This window comes from Chrysemys picta, chromosome 15 (genome assembly GCF_011386835.1).
Source record: "Chrysemys picta bellii isolate R12L10 chromosome 15, ASM1138683v2, whole genome shotgun sequence".
Lineage (NCBI taxonomy): Eukaryota > Metazoa > Chordata > Testudines > Emydidae > Chrysemys > Chrysemys picta.
Genome location: NC_088805.1, coordinates 11,072,926 through 11,097,305, shown reverse-complemented (window position 1 = coordinate 11,097,305; position 24,380 = coordinate 11,072,926). Strand labels below are relative to the sequence as shown.

The following is a 24,380-nucleotide window of genomic DNA, read 5'->3' as shown; positions in this document are numbered from 1 at the left end:
CTAGCCTCCGCAGATCCAGGCCATGGCCTGGGCAGCCCTGTGGCCCGTGTTCCCTGAGTGCCTGTGCGGCCCTAAATGGGCTGCTCCGTGGCCATGCAGCTGCGCAGCTTACAGAAAACATAGCCCGTGGGTGGTGTGTGTGTTGTGGTGTGCTTACTCCTTGACTGAAGTATATAGTGCGCTCCGTTTGTTTGAGGGACCGTGTGCTGAGCCTCGCGGCCTGCTATGCAAGGCTGAGAGCATGTTGAGGAGGCTTTCATCCTCAAGCCTTAACCAGGGGTTGGAGCTAATCATGGAGAACAAGGCTTTAAAAAGCCAGCTCTTAAGTGACCAGAGGAGCTAGCAAACAGGAGAGTTTTGCGAGGGAGTTCTCCAGGTGAAGTAGGAGCGAATACGGCACCCGTTGGGTAAGTTTATTGTCTTTAGCATAGGTGCTGACTTTTTTTTTTTTTTTGCTGGTGGGTGCTTTCGAAGAGGGGTGTGTTTGGGGATGGGGGTGGATGAAGGGGGCACTGCCTTTGCCAGGTTTGGGGGGAGTAGGGGCGGCTCTATGCATTTTGCCACCCCGAAGCACGGAGGGCAGGCTGCTTTCGGCGGCAGGCCTGAGGGAGGTCCACGGTCCTGTGGCTCCGGCGTACCTGCCACCGAAACCGCAGGACCGGCAGACCTCCCACAGGCAAGCCGCGGAAGGCAGCCTGCCTGCTGCCCTTGCGGTGACCAGCAGGCCGCCCCCGCCCGCAGCTTGCTGCCCTAGGCATGTGCTTTGTGTGCTGGTTCCTGGAGCCGCCCCTGGGAGGAAGGCAATTGTCAGCATTTATAGGGCACCCTTCTTTCATATTCTAATTACTGAATGTGTTGATCATTGTTATCTTTGCTATTTTAAGAGTTAAATTGTTTTGAACGACAATTACATTATTATGAATGGCAGTATAATAAAATCATTGTAATTACTTAAAAGCTGTCTTCACTAACATCCCAGTTTAAAGATATTCTATATCACTAGCTTTCTCGATGAAACTGTCAGCAATCTTCTTTACATCCAGGTCCCTTGGTATTGTTTTGATGCATGTTAAGGTCAGCTACGTTATTCCGTTGTCTGTCCAATTGATGACTGGAGATAATTTTTAAGTCTTCGGAAGCTGAAGAATGAATTCAGGATGATACAGGCATAGCGAGAAGGCTTCTTACACATTTGCAGTAGGCTGGAAACATAGTGCTTTTCGAGTACTGCAAATGACTCCAAGATCTTTCTTGATGGCTAACAGCTAAATTTAGGCACCATCGTTTTGTGTGTGTGTGTGTGTGTGTGTGTGTGTATATATATATATTATAGTTGGGATTATATTTTGCCATGTGCATTACAGTGGAGTCACATTTTATGCGGGGGTTAGGTTCTAAAGTCAGCGCGTAAGGCGAAAATCGTGTATAGTCAAAATTACCCTTAAATCCCCCATAAAGTACAGTATACTGTACAGGGTTGTGTATACACCCCAGTACAGTAATATGTATACAGTAATGTACAGTATATGAGTACATATGCAAAATAAGTTTACAGTACTGTCTTTTTAATTACAGGGGGTCATCAGGGCTAGATGCCGAGCCAGGAAACGGAGGTGACTGAGAACTTGGGTGACGGAGAGCGAGTTGTAGACGAAGTGGTTGGCTCTGGTTCAGCTTGAGAAGTTGATTGCGTAGGCTCATCTGCTGCTGGCTGTTTTTCCTTGAAAAACATGGTGATCGGCAACGGTCGCTGTTGTCTCTTGAGCTGCTCAAACATTTCTTGATACGGTCTCAAATGGTCCGTAATACGTGATTTTTGAAGCTTCGTTCCATAGAGGGATCGTATTCAGAAATTAAATCATTCAAGGGTTTTGCTGCTTGGAACTCTTCAGGAAATTTGTGAAGATTCCAACTTGCTGGCTCTTCCTGTTAGTCGTCGTCATAGTCTTCTGTAGACGATTTTATCAGTTCCTCTGACTAACAAACAGTCAATAAAAACAACAAGGAGTCTGGTGGCACCCTAAGGACTAACAGTTTTATTTGGGCATAAGCTTTCCTGGGTAAAAACCTCACTTCTTCAGAAGAGTTAATGCTTCTCTATGGCTCTCAATTAATTCTTCAATTTCTTCCTCAAGGATGTCAACGAAGCCATCAGCACCCACTTGCCTGGTCACCTGAACAATGCGTTTCACTTCTTTGTCAATGGTCGAGAAACCCTTAAAATCATTCACACATTCTTTCCATAGGTTTCGCCAACATGCTTTGACTGTTTCAGGCTTGATTGCATCCATTGCCTGTTTAATATAAGTGTTGCAATCAGCAATGTTGAAGGACTTCCAACACTCCATCACATTAAGATTGGGATCAGCATCCATAGTGCTATGTATCCATGATAACGTAAGCCTCCTGTACGTGGCCTTGAAACAGGGAATCACGCCTTGGTTGAGAGGTTGGAGGATAGAGGTGGTATTGGCCTGGGGGGGAGGAAGACGACTTCAACGTCATTACGTGCAAACCGGAGTGCCGCAGGGTGGCCAGGAGCATTGTCTACAATCAGTAACACTTTAAAGTCAAGTCCTTTCTCTTCGAGGTACCGTTTGACTTCTGGAATGAAACACTTGTGGAACCAATCCAGAAATAATACTGCCGTCACCCAAGCCTTTTTATTTGATTGCCAGAACACAAGCAGGAGATTTTTGTTCTTGCCTTTTAGGGCACGGGGATTTGCACCCGTGTAGAGCAAGCCCGGCTTTATTAAATGCCCAGCCGCATTGCCACAAAACAACACAGTCGCATGGTCTTTAGCTGCTTTGAAGCCAGGGGCTTGTCTTTCTGATTTCGAAATGTAAGTGCGGTTGGGCATTTTTTTCCAGAAGAGCCCAGTCTCGTCAGCATTAAAAACTTGTTCCGGAAGACAGCCCTTTTCTTCTTCTATGATTTTCTTTAATCGTTCGGGATAGGCTTTTGCTGCCTCTTCATTGGCAGATGCAGCTTCACCAGTAGTCTGCACATTTTTGAGGTTGAAGCGGTTCCTAAAACTGTTAAGCCAACCTTGGCTGGCTTTGAATTCCTTCTCCTCAGAAGGCTGTCCCTCTCCGGCAGGAGGTTTGAACAGCGCGTAGAAGCTAAGAGCCTTTTCTCGCAACGTGTTGCCATCAATAGGCACACGTTTAAGATTCAGGTCTTCCAGTCATAAGTTTTATACCTATTCAGTCTTCACTAAAGTCTTATCACGCACCTGGCTCATCACCTTAGCCGTTATTGGAGCACTTGATGCCACTGCTTGACGAATTTCTCTCTCGAATCTTGATGGCACGGATGCTAGATTCGTTGCGGCCATATTTACACGCCGCGTTGGAGACCGACATACCGTCTCTCAAGAAGTCCAACACAGCCAGTTTTTCCTTCAGCATTGAAACAGATTGCGGTTTCTTCGGTTGAGCACCAGATGAAGTAGTTGGCTTGCATTTAGGGGCCACATTGTACAAAAAATAAGTATCTTTAAACACTAGACTCGCACTCTGTGCAGCGAGCCGCTCACCCTATGAGAGGCACGCCGGAACTGAGACCGATTGAGGAACAGCAGATTCACGTCTCCCACCTCACGCTCACTCCGGGGCATAAAAGCTCATTGGGTGGAATCGCCTGCACTATTTACAGGTATCTTGTTCGTTTTTTTGCCGAGCGCGTATAGTTGAATTCACTTAAGTTAAATGCTCATATGATGTAACTCGCCTGTACTTGGCATTTAACATTGAATTTCATCTGCCATTTTGTTGCCAGGTCACCCAGTTTTGTGAGATCCTTTTGTAGCTCTTTGCAGTCTGCTTGGGACTTACAAAACTACTTAAGATAGTTCTCATCTGCAAATTTTGCCACCTCACTGTTTACCCCTTTTTGCAGATCACTTATGAATAGGTTGGCTAGGACTGGTCCCAGTACAAGCCCCTCAGGGACACCACTATTTACTTCTCTCCATTCTGAAAATGGACCATTTATTCCTATCTTTTACTTGAGTGCCTGGTAATGCTTTCATGATCTAGTGATCATTAATTTAATAACAAGCCTTTTTGTTATCTTAATCCCCCTGTCTCTGTTTACAAACAAACTCCCTGCCCAAAGGGCAGAAGTGGTTAGCAGCACAGAATTCATAGACTAGAATAATCGACTATCTGGGTTGGAAGGGACCTCAGGAGGTCATCTAGTCCCACCCCCTGCTCAAACTCATCACATTCCACACTCAAGCTCTGGCTCCTGGGTCCTGAGCACCCAGGGAGTCAGCACCTATGGGCTGTAGCTTGTGTCTGGTGTGTGCTTGCTGCTTGACTGAAGTATACAGTGTGGTCTGTTCCTTTGAGGGACCCTGTGCTGCGCCTAAAGGCCTGCTAGAAAAGCTGAGAGCTTCTTAAGGTGGCTGTGATGGCCAAGCCCTTTAGCACCTAATCAACCCCTAACCAGGGGGTGGGGCTCCTCAGGGAGAACAAGACTTTACAAAGCCTGCTCCTCAGCAACCAGAGGAGCTAGAGAACAGGAGCAGCTAACCCAGGGGTTTCAAACATGCGGCCCGCGGGGTTATTATCTCCGGCCCGTGAGCCCCTTGCAGCCACCGCGCCCTACCCTGGTGCACGTCTGGGCTAGAACGTGGGGGTGGGGGCAGAGCGGCTGTGTGTTGCTGTTGGTTGAGGCAGCGCCCCCAGCAGCTCCCATTGGCCGAGAATACAGTGCCTCCAGAAATGGTGCACCTCCCCTCGGAGAGCATTGTGGTTATAACAAATAGAGAAACTAATTTCTCTAGCAAGGTTGATTTGTTGTATAGTTTCTTTCAATCGGAGCCTTAAATAACCTTAAATAATTTCTCTAGCGTATTCTCTAGCTCCTCTGGTTTCTTAGGAGGGGGCATTTTAAAGCTTTATTCTCCCTGCATAGCCCCACCCCCTGGTTCAAAGGTGATGGGTGCTAAAGGGATCAAAGTTTCCTTAAGAAGCTCTCAAGCGCTAGGCTCGGCATACAGTCCCTCAAACAAACAGACCACACGGTATATACTTCAGTCTAGCAGCAAGTACACCACAAACACACACTGCAGCCACTCAGCCCAGGGGTCACGCAGTTGCTCCTCTTTCACCTGGAGAACCCCCTTGCAAAATTCTCCTGTTCTCTAGCGCTTCTGGTCACTTAGGAGTGGGCTTTTTAAAGGCTGCTAGGCTCAGCACATGGTCCCTCAAACAGACCATGCTATCAGGGGTGGCAGGCCACCCCCCCCAATCTCTGTCCCCCACCTGCCTAAGGCTCTGGGAGGGAGTTTGAGTTGGGGGAGGTGGTCTGGGGTGCAGGCCCTGGGACAAACCCACCCTGCCCAGGGGCCATAGGGAGATGCTGGCAGCCACGTGGAGCAAGCAGGCAGGAAGCCGCTCAGCTCTGCTGCGCTGCCTGTGGTCAGTGGGTGGGGGCCTAACAGTGAGGTCGTGTATAGCGTCCCCCTTGGCTGGCGATAGCTGGAAGGCCGCCGTCTTTTGTTTACGGTCCAGCACGCTCAGTCGTATAGTGGTTTTCTTCATTTTCTTAAGTGTTCGTGGGTTTTCTTCTTTTGATCTGTATAGGTACAATTGTGTACTTTAGTGCACACGCTGCTTTGCGCTTCATGCGCTATCCATGCTTCAGATGACTGAGTTTGCAGGTGATCGTCTTATGGACGTGGGTCGAGCGGATCTTGTTTTGGCTTCCCTCCATCAGTTTCAGAAAACTTCACAGTAAATATCACAGAGTCCTGATGAAAGGATAAATAGAGGGTTTTGAGAGAAGCGAAGGAAGATCTATCGATCTATCAATCAGTCAAAATATTCTGAGAATTTGGTGAGCAAGTGATTTCAAACTATGTGCATCTATGATTTGTAGGCTATTAAAGCCTAGAATAGTTATTATTTTTTCTTGAATATAGGGTAGATTTTTCTCACTCTCTCAATGCCTGCCAAACGATTACCATTATCTCTCTTTCACTTATATAGCTTGTCACTTTACGCTACAGGAAATAGTAACAGACTCCTAAAGACACAAAATATAGCCCCAGGAAAGGAAGGCATTTGGTACAACGACTCCTGGGAGGGGGGAAAAAAAAAACACAGATCCTGGTTGCCTGGCGCTAACTGCTGTGGCAAAGGTACCACTCAACAAGGCAGACAGCTCCATAAGGCAGCTGGCAAAGAAGAGGATGTACCTCCCTGGAGGGCCAGTAACGAGCTGGTGTACGTCTCGCATAGGCAGGGGGTGATCTGTCTGACGCTGCGGCGATCACTTGCGCCTTCCATCTTTCGACGTGCCTGGGTGCTATGGTGAGGAACTTTGGGGCGAGTGCTGTGCGTGACATCAGGAAGCGAATCGCCGTGGCCCCTTCCAGCCAAGATGTCGCCAGGTACCCAGGGGAGCCATATTCGGAAGAGACGACAGCATCATCACTCTGAGAGCGAGAACTATGCTGGAGAGGACCCTGGAGGATACCATCCGTGGGCAGTACATGGAAAACCTGAGATGGAAGATGATGTTTTTCATCAAAGCAGAGTAGTAACTTTGGGGAACCAAGTTGCTTCTATTTGGAATAGCGTCTCCGTGGGGGAGTTACGCTGGAATAGGCACTATGCTTATAGCTATGATGCCAGTCAGACGAGCCCCTCGACTGCACGTCCTGTGGGTCCCAACAGCCTGCTCTGCTCGGTCTGCAGAGCAGGACTTCACTTTCCTCTCTCTAGGGTTGGCTGTGGAGCTGTGGTGCCACCTGCTGGTTCCGATTTCAAAGCTTGGTGGAAAAAATAAATAACTGCAAGGGCGGGAGAAGCAACTCTCTCGCTGAGTGCCTGACAGGGGTAAATCGATCCCCACAAAAAAAGTTTAATAGCAGAGTACTGAGCAGCACTTCAGCGGTAAAGCCTGCCACAAACACTAGACAACGTACACTCCATCACAAAGCTCCTGTGAATGAGCTTAATCTTCACTCTGCAAGCACCCACCCCCATTAAGTGGCCTATCCCAAGCCACATCCTAAAAATGAGAAGTAAAGTATAATGATTTAGAATTTACTGTAGGTTTGGGGGGGGGGGTAGGAAACAGGATGGGGACCTCTGGGAGCAGAAGGACACCTCGTGCCTTCACATGATCTCACAAATTAAGATCCATGCAACATATGCTGGGTGGGGAGAAGAATATAACCAAGTCTATCTAATTCAAACTGTTGTTTAATACAAGTAGTATCACTTCATCAGATGCCTGGAGTGAAAAAGACAGCACATGAAAAGATGGGAGTTGCCTTACCAAGTTGGGGGTCAGTGCTAACGACGCAAAGGGGTGAGTATCAACAGAGGGAAAACTACTTTTTGAAGTGACCCAGCCACTCCCAGTCTTCATTCAAGCCTAATGTGATGGTGTCAAGTTTGCAAATTAATTCCAATTCTGCAGTTTGTCATTGAAGTCTTTTTTTTATGAGGGGTATTTTTGTTGAAGAATGGCCACTTTGAAGTCTGTTTGAATGTCCAGGGAGATTGAAGTGCTCTCCTACTGGTTTTTGAATGATACAATTCTTGATGTCTGATTTGTGTCCATTTATTCCTTTGCGTAGAGACTGTCCGGTTTGGCCAGTGTACATGGCAGAGGGGCATTGAAATCAAGTTTACACAAGTTAAGAAGGAAGGTACTAGACATCTGGGGTCAGGCTTGAGTTCTGAGCGATTACAGGCATCGGTTACAAGGTTCACAAGATGCATACAACTGTCAGTGAATAAGTGACCTCTGGTATGCCACTCCTAGAATATATTTATAGTCTAAGGGTACGTCTATACTTACCTCTGGGTTCGGCGGTAAGCAATCGATCTTCTGGGATCGATTTATCGCGTCTTGTCTAGACGCGATAAATCGATCCCGGAAGTGCTCGCCGTCGACACCTGTACTCCTGCTCCGTGAGAGGAGTATGCGGAGTCGACGGGGGAGCCTGCCTGCCACGTGTGGACCCGCGGTAAGTACCTTGTAGTTCGAACTAAGGTACTTCGACTTCAGCTATCTTAGTTAGAAGCGGGGGGTTAGTGTGGACCAGCCCTAAATCAGTATTGGTGTAACAAATTCAACAGATTCTATTTTTCCACCACAATAGTCTCCCCGAGGGGAGGTGCACCGTTCCTGGAGGTACTGCAATACCAGGTCGATGCGTGGAGTGGATGGAGCAAGCTCCTATTCAATCTCCCTGTTCCAAAAATCCATTTAATATATAGTCCTCAGATAGAGGGCGTATCAGATACTAAACTGAAAAGAACAGATTTAAAAGTTTATTAGATAATGATTAAAAATAGATGATACATAGAGTTTGAGAAGTCAGTTATTGGTCATTGGGGGTAACATACAGAGTATCGGAGGATGCTAGTATTTTGGTGTTGGGCAGCACACATAATATATACAGTCTGTAATGTTCCCAATGGGGGCGTAAACAGTGGGCGAGATCAAGATGCAGTCGACAAGCGGTGAGGGTCCATCATTCATACAGAAAGTACAGAGAGTCATGGGTATAATTAAGCGGGCTGGGTAATGGGGATGGGGTGACCCTCACGTGGTGGGGTTCAGTTAGGTTCGGTGTGTTCAGGGCTCAGGGGATGAGGTCCATCAGGGGGAGTTTATAGGTCTCTTCCCCCTTGCGGGTGCACAAGGTCTCCCCGGCTCACTCCCGGTATTGGCAGTGGCCGGTGATGTGCTCTGTGTAGATGTCCCGAGACCAACAAATAGTGTCCGAGAATATTAGGCGTCTCATGAGCTGCGCGTAATGACGGCCTACCCCACAGGTCCTCAGCATGCGTTCGTTACATGGGTCCCAGGCACCCAGGGCCCCAACGAGCAGAGCGTCGGTGTGCACCTCGTAGCCCTTTGTCCGCAGGGCGTCATACAGGGGGGCGTACTTTTCAAGCTTGCGGGCTCGGGCTTCACGGAAGGCTGGGGTCCTGTTCTTAAATGGAATCATTACGTCGACCAGGATGATCTTTTTTTCCAACCTCGTCCGTGATGATCATGTCCGGGCACAGTGGGCTGTCGGTGCTGGGGACGGCGGTTGACTGTGACCTCTCCCAGGCGTGGGTCGATGGCCTTAACTAGGCGGTCCTGGACAGCGTTGTGGCGCAGCTGCCGGGCTCTGGCGTGAGGCTTGCAGCTGCATAGGACATGGGGCAGGGTTTCGGCGACGTACCCGCACTTCCTGCGGCGTTTGTCCCAGTTCCCGTGGCGGACGGCTCTGTTGAGGGGGACGCAATTCAGCCGGGCACGGTGTATGAACCGCCAGTCGGCGAACTGGGTGAAGCTGCCCATGCGGAGGAAGTGGTTGCTGGAGTCCCACTTGCTGGTCACCTCGAAGGCCTTACCCTGGTCCGTTTTTTTCTTCAGGGTGTCCACGTAGACCGCATGGACAGCAGCCTTCAGGGATCTCTCCAGCACGTCTCTCTGGTTCCGGGGGTGATGATGGTGTTGTCCTCCATCCCAATCCGCGGCACCGGGACTCCCAGCTCCTGTCGTTCCTTGCGCCATACCCAGCAACATCCCAGACGCTTCCCCAGTTGGCGAGTGGCATTGCGGGCGCGGGACCACAGCAAGGCGATGACGCCCCTGTCCCGGGCGAACTCGCCGTCTACGGAGCCGCTCAGGAAGCTGGCCGCATCCCGGTCGGAGGGAGGTCTGCCCATTTGCTTCCCTATGACGGCGCGCAGGGCGGTCGTCGCGATGTTCCTCACCTTCGCGTCCGGGCACGTCAGGAGACGGAAGGCGTGCATGATGACCGCGATGTCGCACAGGTCTCCCATGCGGGGCACGTTGGCACCACCGTGCCTGTGCGCGATATATACGAGCTCATTACTGGCTCTTTGGGGCAGGGACAGCCATTTCTTGACCAGCTGCCGGATGGTGTTGTCTGCCTCGTTGAGGAGCACCTTTGGCACGGCGGATCCTCTCAGGACGAAGGCGATGCGGGGGATCAGGAAGGTGTTGATGGTGTTGATTTTCTGCCACGGCGCTAGCAGGGATGTGTCGATCTTGGCGGCATCCTGCAGGATCTCACGCATGGTGCCCTCGGGAGTCTGCCGGACGCGGAAGCCTGTCGGCGTGCCGAGGTGCTGGTACGCCTGCCCCTCCGCCAGGGGAAAGACGGACTCGCCCTGGTTGAGGAACTCCATCGTCAGTATCGAGTCCCCCTTGCTCCCGTCAATGTGGAGGGACGCGCACTTCTTGGCATTGAAGCGGAGTCCCGTCCAGTCTGCGGCTCTCCCGATGGTGTCGAGCATGCCCTGGAGCCTCTCTGGGTCATCCGCGATCAGGACCAGGTCGTCCACGTAGGCCAAGACGCTCACCCTCTCGCCATGCAGGTTGAAGCCGTCGGCGCCATCGGAGATCGCCCGCAGGAGCGGCTCCATGGCGAGGTTGAAGACGATCGGACTGAGGGGGCAACCCTGCTTCACGCCGCTGCGGATCGGTATCTCGGCGGTCTCCCCTTCTACCAGGCAGACGCTGGTGCTGCAGCCCTCGTATAGTTCCCGGATCAGGTGAAGAAAGGTCTCTCGCATCCCAAACTCCTGGAGTGTGTCAAAGATATGGTGGTGGGGGATGGACCCGAAGGTGTTGGCCAGGTCGAGCCACGCTACCGTGCAGTGCTTCTGCGTTCTCCTGGTCGTCTGGGTGACGGTCTGGAGCAGGAAGTTGTGCTCGTAGCACCCCTCTGACGGCATGAAGCCCTTCTGGGCGGGGCTGATGGCTCCCCCGGTCGTCGCCCACTCCGTGATCCTGGCTGCCAGGCAGCTGGCGTACAGTTGGTACATGGTGGAGCAGAGGGAGATGGGTCTCCAGTTGCTGGGGTCGTCTCGCTCGCCCTTCTTGTGGATCAGGACGGTCATGGCCTTCTTCCAGGAGGTGGGAGATCGGCCGAATCGCTTGCACAAGTTGAAGATACTGGAGAGCACGAGGCAGCCGGGGCTTCGCTTCTTTAGGAGGCTGTAGGGGATGCTGTCTTTTCCAGGTGCGGTGTTTTTGGTTTTGGAGAGCCTGGCCGTCACCTCTTTAGGGGTGAAGTCTGCCTCCAGATCATCTGCATCGGTAAGGCGGGGCAGGGGGCGGGGGCACTGCACTGCACGTCGTTCCTGGGCACGCCGCCGAACACTCCGAGGAAGTAGTTGTGGAGTCGCTTGGGCGGGATCGTGCAGTAGGACGGGGGCCCGTCGAGGACCTCTCTCACGGCCTTGAGGCGGTTCGTCCGGTACAGCTTCTGGATCCTTGAAGCCGTTGCCGGGTCGTAGCAGCAGCTGGCATTCCTCCTTCCAACTCCCCTAGTGTTGGTGTCGCGGTGCGGGACGGGCCGCCTGGGGGCAGGCCGGATGGTCTCCTGGTTCTCTGTCCTCCTGAAGGCACTCTCTGTGGACAGCTCGCGGGTGAGTCTGTCGATGAGCGGGTCAAATTCTGTGAAGGAGGTTACCGCTTGGAGCTCCTCGATCCAGGCGGCCTGCCAAGGTGTGGCTGGCCTAGCCGTCGGCCTCTGATCCTCGGGCTCCTCGGTGGCCGTGGGCAGTGAGTTTGTCGCGTGGTCGATGGGTTGTCTCGCTTGTGGTTCAGGGGACTTTTCGGTTGGTTTCTGGGGCATAGTCGCCCGTGGGGTAATTTGGTTGTTGGTGGAATCTGGATCTGGTCAATGAGTGCGGGGGTGATGCTAGGTCTTCCGTGTGTGGCTGTTGTCTGGGGGGTTGCTGTGGAAGCGTGCGACCTTCTGGCGGCAGGGATCGGTCTGGTGTCTTTTGAGGTCGTACTGGCCCGTCTGACGATGGGGGTCTGGTGTTGCAGTCTGGTTGTGGCGTTGACTCCTCTGACAGTGGAAGTTTGCAGAGCGATCTGGGGGGTGGACCCCGTACCCTCGGCGGGGTGGGGTTCGCCATGCAGGCTGAGGAGTCGCGTTGGCTCTTCCTGTGGTTGGTGCTCGTAGGGTGGCCTGAGGGCCGGCGTCGGTTCCTCTGGAGGCAGGATTTCGGGCGGCCACGCGTGGCGGGGCGATGACCCTTCTTGGGATGGGGTTGCGCTGGTTGGGCGTCAGGAGGACACAGACGTCTCAGCTCAGAGAGCTTCCGGGCGACCTGGGAGGATGTGACAGGTCTCCTGATGGCAGGGGCTCGGTCTACGTTTCCCGCTGCGGGAGGCGTCGTCTCGATGGTGGGGCCCTGGTCCACCAGTTCGGGGACTGGAGTGGGGTTTAGGGTAGCGGCTGGAGGGGGTGCCCTGTTTCCTTGCGGCGCAGGAGCAGCGGGCCGGGGCACAGGAGGGCAGGAGGCGGGAATCAGAGTTGTTGCTGCTGTGCGGGCTTACTTGCAGCTGGCCTGGTGCGCCTTACATCTCTTCTGGGACTCGAAGGGCAGGCTGCAGAGGGCACAGCTGAAGGCGGTGGATTTGTTGTAGCACCTCTTCAGGTGCCTGGTGACCCCTCCGAGGAGCGGCAAACAGCAGAGGCTAACAGCGGGAGTTTGCCTGGGAGTTCGCCTAGGGAGAGCTCACTGAGGCTTTCATCTGTAGGTTTCTTCGAGTAGTTCCTGCAACAGGTGAGGAAGTTCTTAAGAGGATGGTGATATGGAAGGTGAGCGATCAGCTGTTGTAACCTGCACAGGTTGTGCCATGTTTGTCTTTCTTCCACAGGACAGAAGCGACTTTGTCTGTACAAAGTGCAAGCTGGTCTCCATATTGGAAGAGAAGGTTCGAGGGCTGGAGAAACGAGTATCTACAGGTACCAATGCGGAGAGTGGACTAGATGACCCATCTGAGGGAAGGGAGCAGAAGGAGACTCCACCGATTGGAAGGCAAAAGATGCACTGTCCTAGGGATGGGGGTTCCACAACCACCACTCCTAAGAGTGCCCCTGCTGCCCCGACCGGGAAAACTGAGAGGTCTGCTGCTTGCCAGGAGCTAGGATACACGATGTGACGGAGAGACTGCCGAGACTCATCAAGCCCTCGGATCGCTACCCCTTCCTGCTTCTCCACGTGGGCACCAATGATACTGCCAAGAATGACCTTGAGCGGATCACTGCAGACTACGTTGCCCTGGGAAGAAGGATAAAGGAGTTTGAGGCGCAAGTGGTGTTCTCGTTCATCCTCCCTGTGCAAGGAAAAGACAGGGGTAGAGACCGTCGAATCGTGGAAGTCAATGAATGGCTACGCAGGTGGTGTCGAAGAGAAGGCTTTGGATTCCTCGACCATGGGATGGTGTTCCAAGAAGGAGGAGTGCTAGGCAGAGACGGGCTCCACCTAACGAAGAGAGGGAAGAGCATCTTTGCCAGCAGGCTGGCTAACCTAGTGAGGAGGGCTTTAAACTAGGTTCACCGGGGGAAGGAGACCAAAGCCCTGAGGTAAGTGGGGAAATGGGATCCTGGGAGGAAGCACAAGCAGGAGAGCGCAAGAGGGGAGGACTCCTGGCTTATGCTGAGAAAGAGGGATGATCGATGAGTTACCTTAAGTGCCTATACACAAATGCAAGAAGCCTGGGAAACAAGCAGGGAGAACTGGAAGTCCTGGCACAGTCAGGCAACTATGATGTGATTGGAATAACAGAGACTTGGTGGGATAACTCACATGACTGGAGTACTGTCATGGATGGATATAAACTGTTCAGGAAGGACAGGCAGGGCAGAAAAGGTGGGGGAGTTGCGTTGTATGTAAGAGAGCAGTATGACTGCTCAGAGCTCCGGTATGAAACTGCAGAAAAACCTGAGTTTCTGGATAAAGTTGAGAAGTGTGAGCAACAAGGGTGATGTCGTGGTTGGAGTCTGCTATAGGCCACCAGACCAGGGGGATGAGGTGGACGAGGCTTTCTTCCGGCAACTAGCAGAAGTTGCTAGATCGCAGGCCCTGGTTCTCATGGGAGACTTTAATCACCCTCATATCTGCTGGGAGAGCAATACAGCGGTGCACAGACAATCCAGGAAGTTTTTGGAACGTGTAGGGGACAATTTCCTGGTGCAAGTGCTGGGGGAACCAACTAGGGGCAGAGCTTTTCTTGACCTGCTGCTCACAAACAGGGAAGAATTAGTAGGGGAAGCAAAAGTGGATGGGAACCTGGGAGGCAGTGACCATGAGATGGTCGAGTTCAGGATCCTTACACAAGGAAGAAAGGAGAGCAGCAGAATACGGACCCTGGACTTCAGAAAAGCAGACTTTGACTCCCTCAGGGAACAGATGGGCAGGATCCCCTGGGAGAATAACATGAAGGGCAAAGGGGTCCAGGAGAGCTGGCTGTATTTTAAAGAATCCTTATTGCGGTTGCAGGAACAAACCATCCCGATGTGTAGAAAGAATAGTAAATATGGCAGGCGACCAGCTTGGCTAAACAGTGAAATCCTTGTTGATCTTAAGCGAAAAAAGAAGCTTACAAGAAGTGGAAGATTGGACAAATGACCAGGGAGGAGTATAAAAATATTGCTCAGGCATGCAGGAGTGAAATCAGGAAGGCCAAATCACACTTGGAGTTGCAGTTAGCAAGAGATGTTAAGAGTAACAAGAAGGGTTTCTTCAGGTATGTTAGCAAGAAGAAGAAAATCAAGGAAAGTGTGGGCCCCTTACTGAATGAGGGAGGCAACTTAGTGACCGAGGATGTGGAAAAAGCTAATGTACTCAATGATTTTTTTTTTTTGCCTCTGTCTTCACGAACAAGGTCAGTTCCCAGACTGCTGCACTGGGCAGCACAGTATGGGGAGAAGGTGACCAGCCCTCTGTGGAGAAAGAAGTGGTTCGGGACTATTTAGAAAAACTGGACGTGCACAAGTCCATGGGGCCGGATGCGCTGCATCCGAGGGTGCTAAAGGAGTTGGCGGGTGAGATTGCAGAGCCATTAGCCATTATTTTTGAAAACTCATGGCGATCGGGGGAGGTCCCAGATGACTGGAAAAAGGCTAATGTAGTGCCCATCTTTAAAAAAGGGAAGAAGGAGGATCCGGGGAGCTACAGGCCAGTCAGCCTCACCTCAGTCCCTGGAAAAATCATGGAGCAGGTCCTCAAGGAATCAATTATGAAACATTTAGAGGAGAGGAAAGTGATCAGGAACAATCAGCATGGATTCACGAAGGGGAAGTCGTGCCTGACTAACCTAATTGCCTTCTATGAGGAGATAACTGGCTCTGTGGATGAGGGGAAAGCAGTGGATGTGTTATTCCTTGACTTTAGCAAAGCTTTTGATACGGTCTCCCACAGTATTCTTGCCGCCAAGTTAAAGAAGTATGGGCTGGATGAATGGACTGTAAGGTGGATAGAAAGCTGGCTAGATCGTCGGGCTCAACGGGTAGTGATCAACGGCTCCATGTCTAGTTGGCAGCCGGTTTCAAGCGGAGTGCCCCAAGGGTCGGTCCTGGGGCCGGTTTTGTTTAATATCTTTATTAATGATCTGGAGGATGGTGTGGACTGCACTCTCAGCAAGTTTGCAGATGACACTAAACTAGGAGGCGTGGTAGATACACTAGAGGGTAGGGATCGGATACAGAGGACCTAGACAAATTAGAGGATTGGGCCAAAAAAAACCTGATGAGGTTCAACAAGGACAAGTGCAGAGTCCTGCACTTAGGACGGAAGAATCGCATGCACTGCTACAGACTAGGGACCGAATGGCTAGGTAGCAGTTCTGCAGAAAAGGACCTAGGGGTCACAGTGGACGAGAAGCTGGATATGAGTCAACAGTGTGCTCTTGTTGCCAAGAAGGCTAACGGCATTTTGGGCTGTATAAGTAGGGGCATTGCCAGCAGGTCGAGGAATGTGATCGTTCCCCTTTATTCGACATTGGTGAGGCCTCATCTGGAGTACTGTGTCCAGTTTTGGGCCCCACACTACAAGAAGGATGTGGAAAAATTGGAAAGAGTCCAACGGAGGGCAACAAAAATGATTAGGGGTCTGGAGCACATGACTTATGAGGAGAGGCTGAGGGAACTGGGATTGTTTAGTCTCCAGAAGAGAAGAATGAGGGGGGATTTGATAGCAGCCTTCAACTACCTGAAGGGGGGTTCCAAAGAGGATGGAGCTCGGCTGTTCTCAGTGGTGGCAGATGACAGAACAAGGAGCAATGGTCTCAAGTTGCAGTGGGGGAGGTCCAGGTTGGATATTAGGAAAAACTATTTCACTAGGAGGGTGGTGAAACACTGGAATGTGTTACCTAGGGAGGTGGTGGAGTCTCCTTCCTTGGAGGTTTTTAAGGCCCGGCTTGACAAAGCCCTGGGTGGGATGATTTAGTTGGGAATTGGTCCTGCTTTGAGCAGGGGGTTGGACTAGATGACCTCTTGAGGTCCCTTCCAACCCTGATATTCTATGGAAACGTCGGGGCGGCAAGCAGATGGGGCAGATGAGCGCACCAGCGGCAAGTGGGTATTTCAGGTAGATGTTATCGTCAGTCCCCTGTGGAGCGGGGGTCCCAGTGGTAGTAGAGGTTTCTCCAGTGAGGGTGTCCCGCTGGAGGTCGGGGGGGTCGTGTCTCAGCGGCGGGGACTGCTGGAGAGCAGGGGGTGTGCCTAGTCCCTGCTGGAGGACAGGGGAGCCGTCTTGTGACGGCTGGAGCTGCTGGGAGCAGGGGGCGTGTCCGGGGACCTTAGGAGAACAGGGGAGATGTCTCATGGCGGCTGGGGCGTAGGGCAGAGTTCCCTTGGCAGCTGGGAGGCATCGGGGGACCTTTCAGTAGTTGCAGCTGCTGTGGGGCAATGGGTGGGTCCCTCGTCAGCAGGAGCGTGGAGGGGGTCCCCGGCGGTTGCTGAAGCAGGGGAGTGATTGGGGGGTCCCCCGGTGGCTGGAGCGGCTGGTGGGCAGCGGGGGAGTCACTCAGCAGCTGCAGTGTCAGGTGAGGGGCGGGCAGGTCTCTCAGGTTTTGTAGCAGCCAGCGGGTTGGGTCGCATCAGGGAGCTCCTTGGGCACCGTGAGCGGTGGTGGCTGGAGCGCGGGGTGAGACGTCCCCGGTGGCTCGGGCAGCAGTGGCTGGGGCAGGTGGTGGGGATCCCCTGGCTGCATAGGCGTCAGCAGCGCAGAGCAGGAGATCCCCGGTGGCCAAGGCAGCCGCGACTGGGGCACATGGTGGGGCTCCCTGGGCTGCGGCAGCTGGGGAGCGGAGCAGGAGTTCCCTGGCGGCCGGAGCAACGGTGGCTGCGGCGTGCCACGGGGATCGGTAGTGGCAGCCAGGGGGCGGGGCAGGCATCCCCCGGTGGTGTGGGGGGGCTGTGGGAGAGCCCCCTTGTGTGGGTAGGTGCTGAGGCTCAGTGGGGCACTTACCTGGACTCAGGAGTAGCAGTTGAGCGACGGCTGGTCTCCCAGGCGGCTGGGACCCGAGGGGGCAGTCCCCCGGCGCGGGGAGCAGCCCCCCGGCGCGGGGAGCAGCAGCTGGGCGGCAGCAGGGTTTTCCGGCGTTAGGGGCGCAGGGGGGCAGTCTCTCAGCTACTGCAGCTGCAGGCTATCGGTCCGCGATGCTCCTGTGGTAGGCGCGGGGTGGGGCAGGCTCCCTGCTGCTGGTCATCGGCGCGAGGCTTCCCTGGCCGCAGGAGCGCAGCAGGGCAGACTCCCGGTGGCTGCAGCCGCTGGTGGTCGGCAGGAGAATGGCGGGGCGCCCCCTCTGCGGCTGGAGAGCGGGGTGGATGTTCCTCCTCTCCGTGATGTCCCGGTATGTGGGAGCTTTCTGTGGCAGCATCCCAAGGTGGGGTTCTTCCCACCCTTGCTCTTTCCTCTGCAGCTGCTGGTCCGCCGTGGCTCTGAGACCCCGAGGGTCTTTTTCGGGCAGCGGTCTGAGGAGCACTCAGGGAAGAACTGGGTGGCAACGGCTGGGAGCCTGTGACGTGCTGGGGCAGTGGCCAGCGTTTTGGGCTGTGTTTTAGGGGCAGCGGGATGCATCCCATTAGCTCTTTTTTAGAGCAGCAGATATATTGCATCAGTGTAGCAGTTTATCAAATAAAAAAAAAAATGACGAAACTGATAAGAACAGATTTAAACGTTTATTAGATAATGATTAAAAATAGATGATACATAGTTTGAAAAGTCAGTTATTGGTCATTGGGGATAACATACAGAGTAGAGGGGGATGCTAGTATTTTGGTGTTGGGCAGCACACATTATATACAGACTGCAGTGTCCCCAATGCGGGGGTAAACAGTGGGCGGGATCAAGATACAGCTGACAAGCGGTGAGGGTCCATCTCTCATACAGAAAGTACAGACAGTCATGGGTATAAGTAAGCGGGCTGGGTAATGGGGATGGGGTGACCCTCACGTGGTGGGGTTCAGTTAGGTTCGGTGGGTTCAGGGCTCTGGGAAGAGGCTAGAACATAAGGTTGGGGGTGGGGCAGAGGGGCTGTGCGTTCCTGTTGCTTGAGGCAGCGCCTCCAGCAGCTCCCATTGGCCGGGAACGGGGAACCACGGCCAATGGGAGCTGCTGGAGGCGCTGCCTGAAGCAACATTAACACACAGCCCCTCCGCCCCCCTTCCCCACGTTCCAGCCTCATCCCGGAACAGCGCGGGGCAGGGCAGGGCAGGCAGGCAGGGAGCCTTCCCTGCCCCCGGTAGGCACTGGGCCAGATCCTGCCCCCGAACCCTTCCTGCACCCTGACCCCCTGCAGCACCCCACACCTCTCCTGCACCCCCTGGGGGCAGAGTTGGGGTGGGGATTTAAGAACATAAGAAAGACCGTACCGGCTCAGACCAAAGGTCCATCTAGCCTAGTATCCTGTCTACCGACAGTGGCCAATGTCAGGTGCCCCAGAGGGAGTGAACCTAACAGGCAATGAACAAGTGATCTCTCTCCTGCCATCCATCTCCATCCTCTGACCGACAGAGGCTAGGGACACCATTCCTTACCCGTCCTGGCTAATAGCCATTAATGGACTTAACCACCATGAATTTATCCGGTTCTCTTTTAAACTCTGTTATAGTCCTAGCCTTCACAACCTTCTCAGGTAAGGAGTTCCACAAGTTGACTGTGCGCTGCGTGAAGAAGAATTTCCTTTTATTTGTTTTAAACCTGCTGCCTATTAATTTCATTTGATGACCCCTAGTTCTTGTATTATGGGAATAAGTAAATAACTTTTCCTTATCCACTTTCTCCACATCACTCATGATTTTATATACCTCTATCATATCCCCCCTTAGTCTCCTCTTTTCCAAGCTGAAGAGTCCTAGCCTCTTTAATCTCTCCTCATATGGGACCCGTTCCAAACCCTTAATCATTTTAGTTGCCCTTTTCTGAACCTTTTCTAGTGCCAGTATATCTTTTTTGAGATGAGGAGACCACATCTGTACGCAGTATTAGAGATGAGGGCGTACCATTGATTTATATAAGTGCAATAATATATTCTCAGTCTTATTCTCTATCCCCTTTTTAATGATTCCTAACATCCTGTTTGCTTTTTTGACCACTCTGCACACTGCATGGACATTTTCAGAGAACTATCCACGATGACTCCAAGATCTTTTTCCTGACTTGTTGTAGCTAAATTAGCCCCCATCATATGGTATGTATTTCTGGGAAGGGGTTGGAATGGGGGCAGGGAAGAGGCGGGGCAGGGGTGGGGCCTCATGGAAGGGGTGGAGTGGGGGTGGGGCCGAGGGCGGCAGGGGTGGGGGTGGGAGGTGTCAGTAATGCGGTCCTCGGGCCAATGTACTAATCCTCATGCGGCCCTCGTGGTCATTTGAGTTTGAGACCCCTGAGCTAACCTGAGTTTGGGAGGCAGTTCTCCAGGTGAAGGAGGAGCGACTACATGACCCTTGGGGTGAGCTTGTTGGCCGTAGCACAGGCGCTGACTCTTGTTTTTGCCAGCGAGTGCTTTTGAAGAGGTGTGTGTTTGGGGAGGGTGGAGGGGGCACTGTGCTAGTTTTGGCGGGGGGTGGAGGCTATTTTCAGAATCTTTATATACTTTTCAGATTCTAGTTACAGAATGTGTCTATCGTTGGTATCTTCACACTTTTAATGATGATTAAACTGTTATGAACTATATAACCAGGGGCTAGGGCTACTCAGGGAGAACCAAGTTTTTAAAAGCCTGCTCCTAAGCCACCAGAGGAGCTAGGGATCAGGAAAGATTTGAGGGGGATTAGAGGAGGGGGTAGATAAACTTCATTAACGTTCTTTAAACTTAAGGCAATGAAAAAAAAAAAAACCCTGATACAAACAAAACAAGAAAGGAAAGAGCTGCAGGAGTAAAAAGAGAATGCAGGCACAAATCCAGCAACAGATTGGGGGGCTATCCAGTTTCTTGCACTGAATGCAGCATGGATGATTACCTGGCTTATGGGCGGGTGGCAGACTGCTATAACATGGCAAGCCATGCAGTAAGTTGTTGGACCGTCTCTTCCTGTTGTAGCTCTGAGGGAGTTGAGTGGGATGGAGGACAGAATCCTTCAATGACTTTGACCGCCTTGTAAACAGGCTCACTGAAGACCTGTCTGCAGAAATTCCATGAGGAAAGAATGGAAATCCAGGGAACACAGCGACTTCTCACAGAACCCCTGCGTCTAGCTATAACTACAGCCGGGAAGCCGGGAGAGGAAACACCCAAGTTCTGGCAGCAGATTCCAGGATCCAGAAGCCATAATGGTCAAACTGTCCTAAGGCTATGAGGAAGATCCTCGATGGGCCCTCATCCTACTGTGCCATCCCACCCGAGAGACTCTTCTCCTACTCCATGGCTGTGTTTGACCGTGTAGTCCAGAATGATGCACAGCGTTTGGGATGCATTTTGCCCCTGCCCCAGCTCAGCCATGAAGAGGGTCTGGAAGAACACTTTACGCTACAGGAAATAGTAACAGACTGCTAAAGACACAAAATAGAGCCCCAGGAAAGGAAGGCATTTGGTACGACGACTCCTGGAAGAAACACAGATCCTGGTTGCCTGGTGCTAACTGCTGTGGCGAAGGTACCACTCAACAAGGCAGACCGCTCCATAAGGCAGCTGGCAAAGAAGGCAGCTGGCCCCGGCGGGCCAGTAATGAGCTGGTGTACATCACGCATAGGCACTGTTACCTCGAGGGGAAGAAGGTAACGCTTCAAAGGAAATACTAGAGAGATGGTAGAGGGAAGATATAACAGGGGAAGCCCCTTTTCTCAGAAGCCCCTGCAGACTCGGCTCCCTTCCGTGTCTGTCACCGGTGGATTTAGCTACCCATAAAATATAATAAAATAAAGAAAAGACAAGATAATACGGTGCAAATAAAGGTAAGTGAATTAGGGATAAAAGGTACAGAAAAACTAGGGAGAATGGGGGGGGGGAGAGAGAAATACAAGAATAACACAGTGAAACAGCAAAACCATAAATCAGTAAAATAGTGGATCAGTGACTGACTCTGAGAGCTTGAAGCTCAGGCCCATACACCCTTCCATGGGATTCTACAAAACAATAAACAATACCCCAACACGGAAACCTTTCTCCTATTGCTCTGATGCAGCAGATGTCACGTACAGGCGTGATGCCCAGGACCTACAACTCTTGGACTGATTTAGAGTCCTTGAGAAGGAACACTGGGGAGTCCAGACGACTGATGGTTCTCGTCGCGGGCGAGGAGACCCTCTGGGATGAGGGACACCAGGAGATGCAGGATATAGGAATGACGATGACAGGACTCCTCTTCCTCAAACACACTACGGGATAGATGTTGTTCTTCGATCTCGGCTCTGAAGCTCTGCGAAGACCCGACCGTGTACGAACTGTCGCTGGAATGGACAGCCCCGCGCAGGCGCTGAACAAGACCTTATAAAGCCTTTTTGGCGGGGAGAGTTCTGAGGTGATGGAACACTGAGGGTTGGACTTGGCGGGAAAAACCGGTTCTGACTGGTTTTAAGCTAGAGTCTGTGTAGTAAATAAGTCCCCTCTCAAAGATGGAGTTCAAAGTTAGAGTTCATGTATTCCATTTTGAATTTCAGTTCAAAGTCAGTGATTCATTTCAGTATTTTAAAAACATCTTATTAATAGGTAATTGAAACAGTACATTCCATCTAACAGCAGGGAGGCAGCAACATCCCTCGAAGGGGGTGATCTGGCTGACGCTGCGGCGATCCACTTGCGCCTTCCATCTTTCGATGTGCCTGGATGCTACAGTGAGGAACTTTGTGGCGAGTGCTGTGCGTGACATCATCAGGAAGCGAATCGCCATGGCCCCTTCCAGCCAAGATGTCGCCAGGTACCCAGGGGGGAGCCGTATTTGGAAGAGACGACAGCATCATCACTCTGAGAGCGAGAATTATGCTGGAGAGGACCCTGGAGGATACCATCCGTGGGCAGTACATGGAAAACCTGAGATGGAAGATGATGTTTTTCATCAAAGCAGAGTAGTAACTTTGGGGAACCAAGTTGCTTCTATCTGGAATAGCGTCTCCGTGGGGGAGTTACGCTGGAATAGCTACTATGCTTATAGCTATGATGCCAGTCAGACGAGCCCCTCGACTGCACGTCCTGTGGGTCCCAATAGCCTGCTCTGCTCGGTCTGCAGAGCAGGACTTCACTTTCCTCTCTCTAGGGTTGGCTGTGGAGCTGTGGTGCCACCTGCTGGTTCAGATTTCAAAGCTTGGTGGAAAAATTAATAACTGCAAGGGCGGGAGAAGCAACTCTCTCGCTGAGTGCCTGACGGGGGTAAATCGATCCCCACAAAAACAGAGTTTAATAGCAGAGTACTGAGCAGCACTTCAGCGGTAAAGCCTGCCATAAACACTAGATAATGTACACTCCATCACAAAGCTCCTGTGAATGAGCTTAATCTTCACTCTGCAAACACCCACCCCCATTAAGTGGCCTATCCCAAGCCACATCCTAAAAATGAGAAGTAAAATATAATGATTTAGAATTTACAGTAGGTTTTGGGAGGGGAGGGGGGGAACAGGATCGGGGACCTCTGGGAGCAGAAGGACACCTTGTGCCTTCACATGATCTCACAAATAGAGATCCATGCAACATATGCTGGGAGGGGAGAAGAATATAACCAAATCTATCTAATTCACACTGTTGTTGAATACAAGTATTATCACTTCATCACATGCCTGGAGTGAAAAAGATAGCACATGAAAAGATGGGGTTGCTTTACCAAGTTTGGGGTCAGTGCTAACGTATCAACAGAGGGAAAGGAAGTACAGGAGTACTTGTGGCACCTTAGAGACTAACAAATTTATTAGAGCATAAGCTTTCGTGGACTACAGCCCACTTCTTCGGACGCATATAGAATGGAACATATATTGAAGATATATATATATACACACACACACATACAGAGAGCATTTGGAGTGAAGTCTGTGTGTGAAGGGTTTGTTGGTTGAAGAATGGTCACTTTGAAGTCTGTTTGAGTGTCCAGGGAGATTGAAGTGCTCTCCTACTGGTTTTGAATGTTACAATTCTTGATGTCTGATTTGTGTTCATTTATTCCTTTGCGTAGAGACTGTCCAGTTTGGCCAATGTACGTGGCAGAGGGGCATTGAAATCAAGTACACAAGTTAAGAAGGAAGGTACTAGACATCTGGGGTCAGGCTTGAGTATCAGTTACAAGGTTCACAAAGTACATACACACATCAGCAAAGAAGTGATCTCTAGTATGCCACTTCTAGAATATATTCGGAGTCCAAGTCAGTATTGGTGTAACACATTCAATAGATTCTATTTTTTTCACCACAATAGTCTCCCTGAGGGGAGGTGCACCGTTCCTGGAGGTACTGCAATACCAGGTTGATGCGTGGAGTGGATGGAGCAAGCTCCTATTCCATCTCCCTGTTCCAAAAATCTATTTAATATATAGTCCTCAGATAGAGGACGTATCAGATTTAAATTTTATTAGAGAATATTTAAAAATAAAGACGGTACAAACGATTCAAGGAGTCAGGTGTCAGTCATTGGGGGGAACATACAGAGTATATGGGGATGTTGTTGTGTTGGGGTTGGCAGCTCACATAATCTATACGGACTGTAGTGTCCCCAATGGGGGGGTGGGTGGCGGGCGAGATCAAGACCTAGTTGATAATCGGTGAGGGTCAATCATCCATACATGGGGTACCAGTAGCCATGGGCACAAGTAGGTGGGTTGGGTGATGGTGATGGGGCGACTACTACACTTGATCTTAGCCAAAAGGCCGAGAAGCGATAAAAATATGCTGCAAAACGAGACAGCCCTACCTCCGCCACAGCTTTCTACGTCACCACGAGGAGCTCCGAGACAGGGACCAAATGCCATCAAGGAGACTTGGACAACTAGGAAACGCTTAAGTGACAATCACTCCCCCAAATGACTCCAATGTAATAATTCAAAGCAAGAACTCCACACACAATTCTGCTTAAAGACCGAGAAATCTTTCAGTCTGGTCACTTGGGTTCCTCTCGCTGCTTTCCCTGGCTGCTGCTGTGTACTCCTACATTGCATAAACCCA

At 51.6% G+C, this 24,380-nt stretch overlaps 1 non-coding gene and 1 pseudogene across 1 annotated transcript; both read right to left on the bottom strand.

Moving 5' to 3' along the window:
* Positions 1–8,141: 8,141 nt before the first annotated feature.
* On the bottom strand, positions 8,142–8,329 carry LOC135975879 (U2 spliceosomal RNA). Its single transcript, XR_010592952.1, has one exon. It is a non-coding gene; the product is annotated as a U2 spliceosomal RNA (small nuclear RNA).
* A 15,318-nt stretch (positions 8,330–23,647) lies between these two features.
* Positions 23,648–23,818, bottom strand: LOC112061752 (U2 spliceosomal RNA; annotated as a pseudogene).
* Positions 23,819–24,380: the final 562 nt, after the last annotated feature.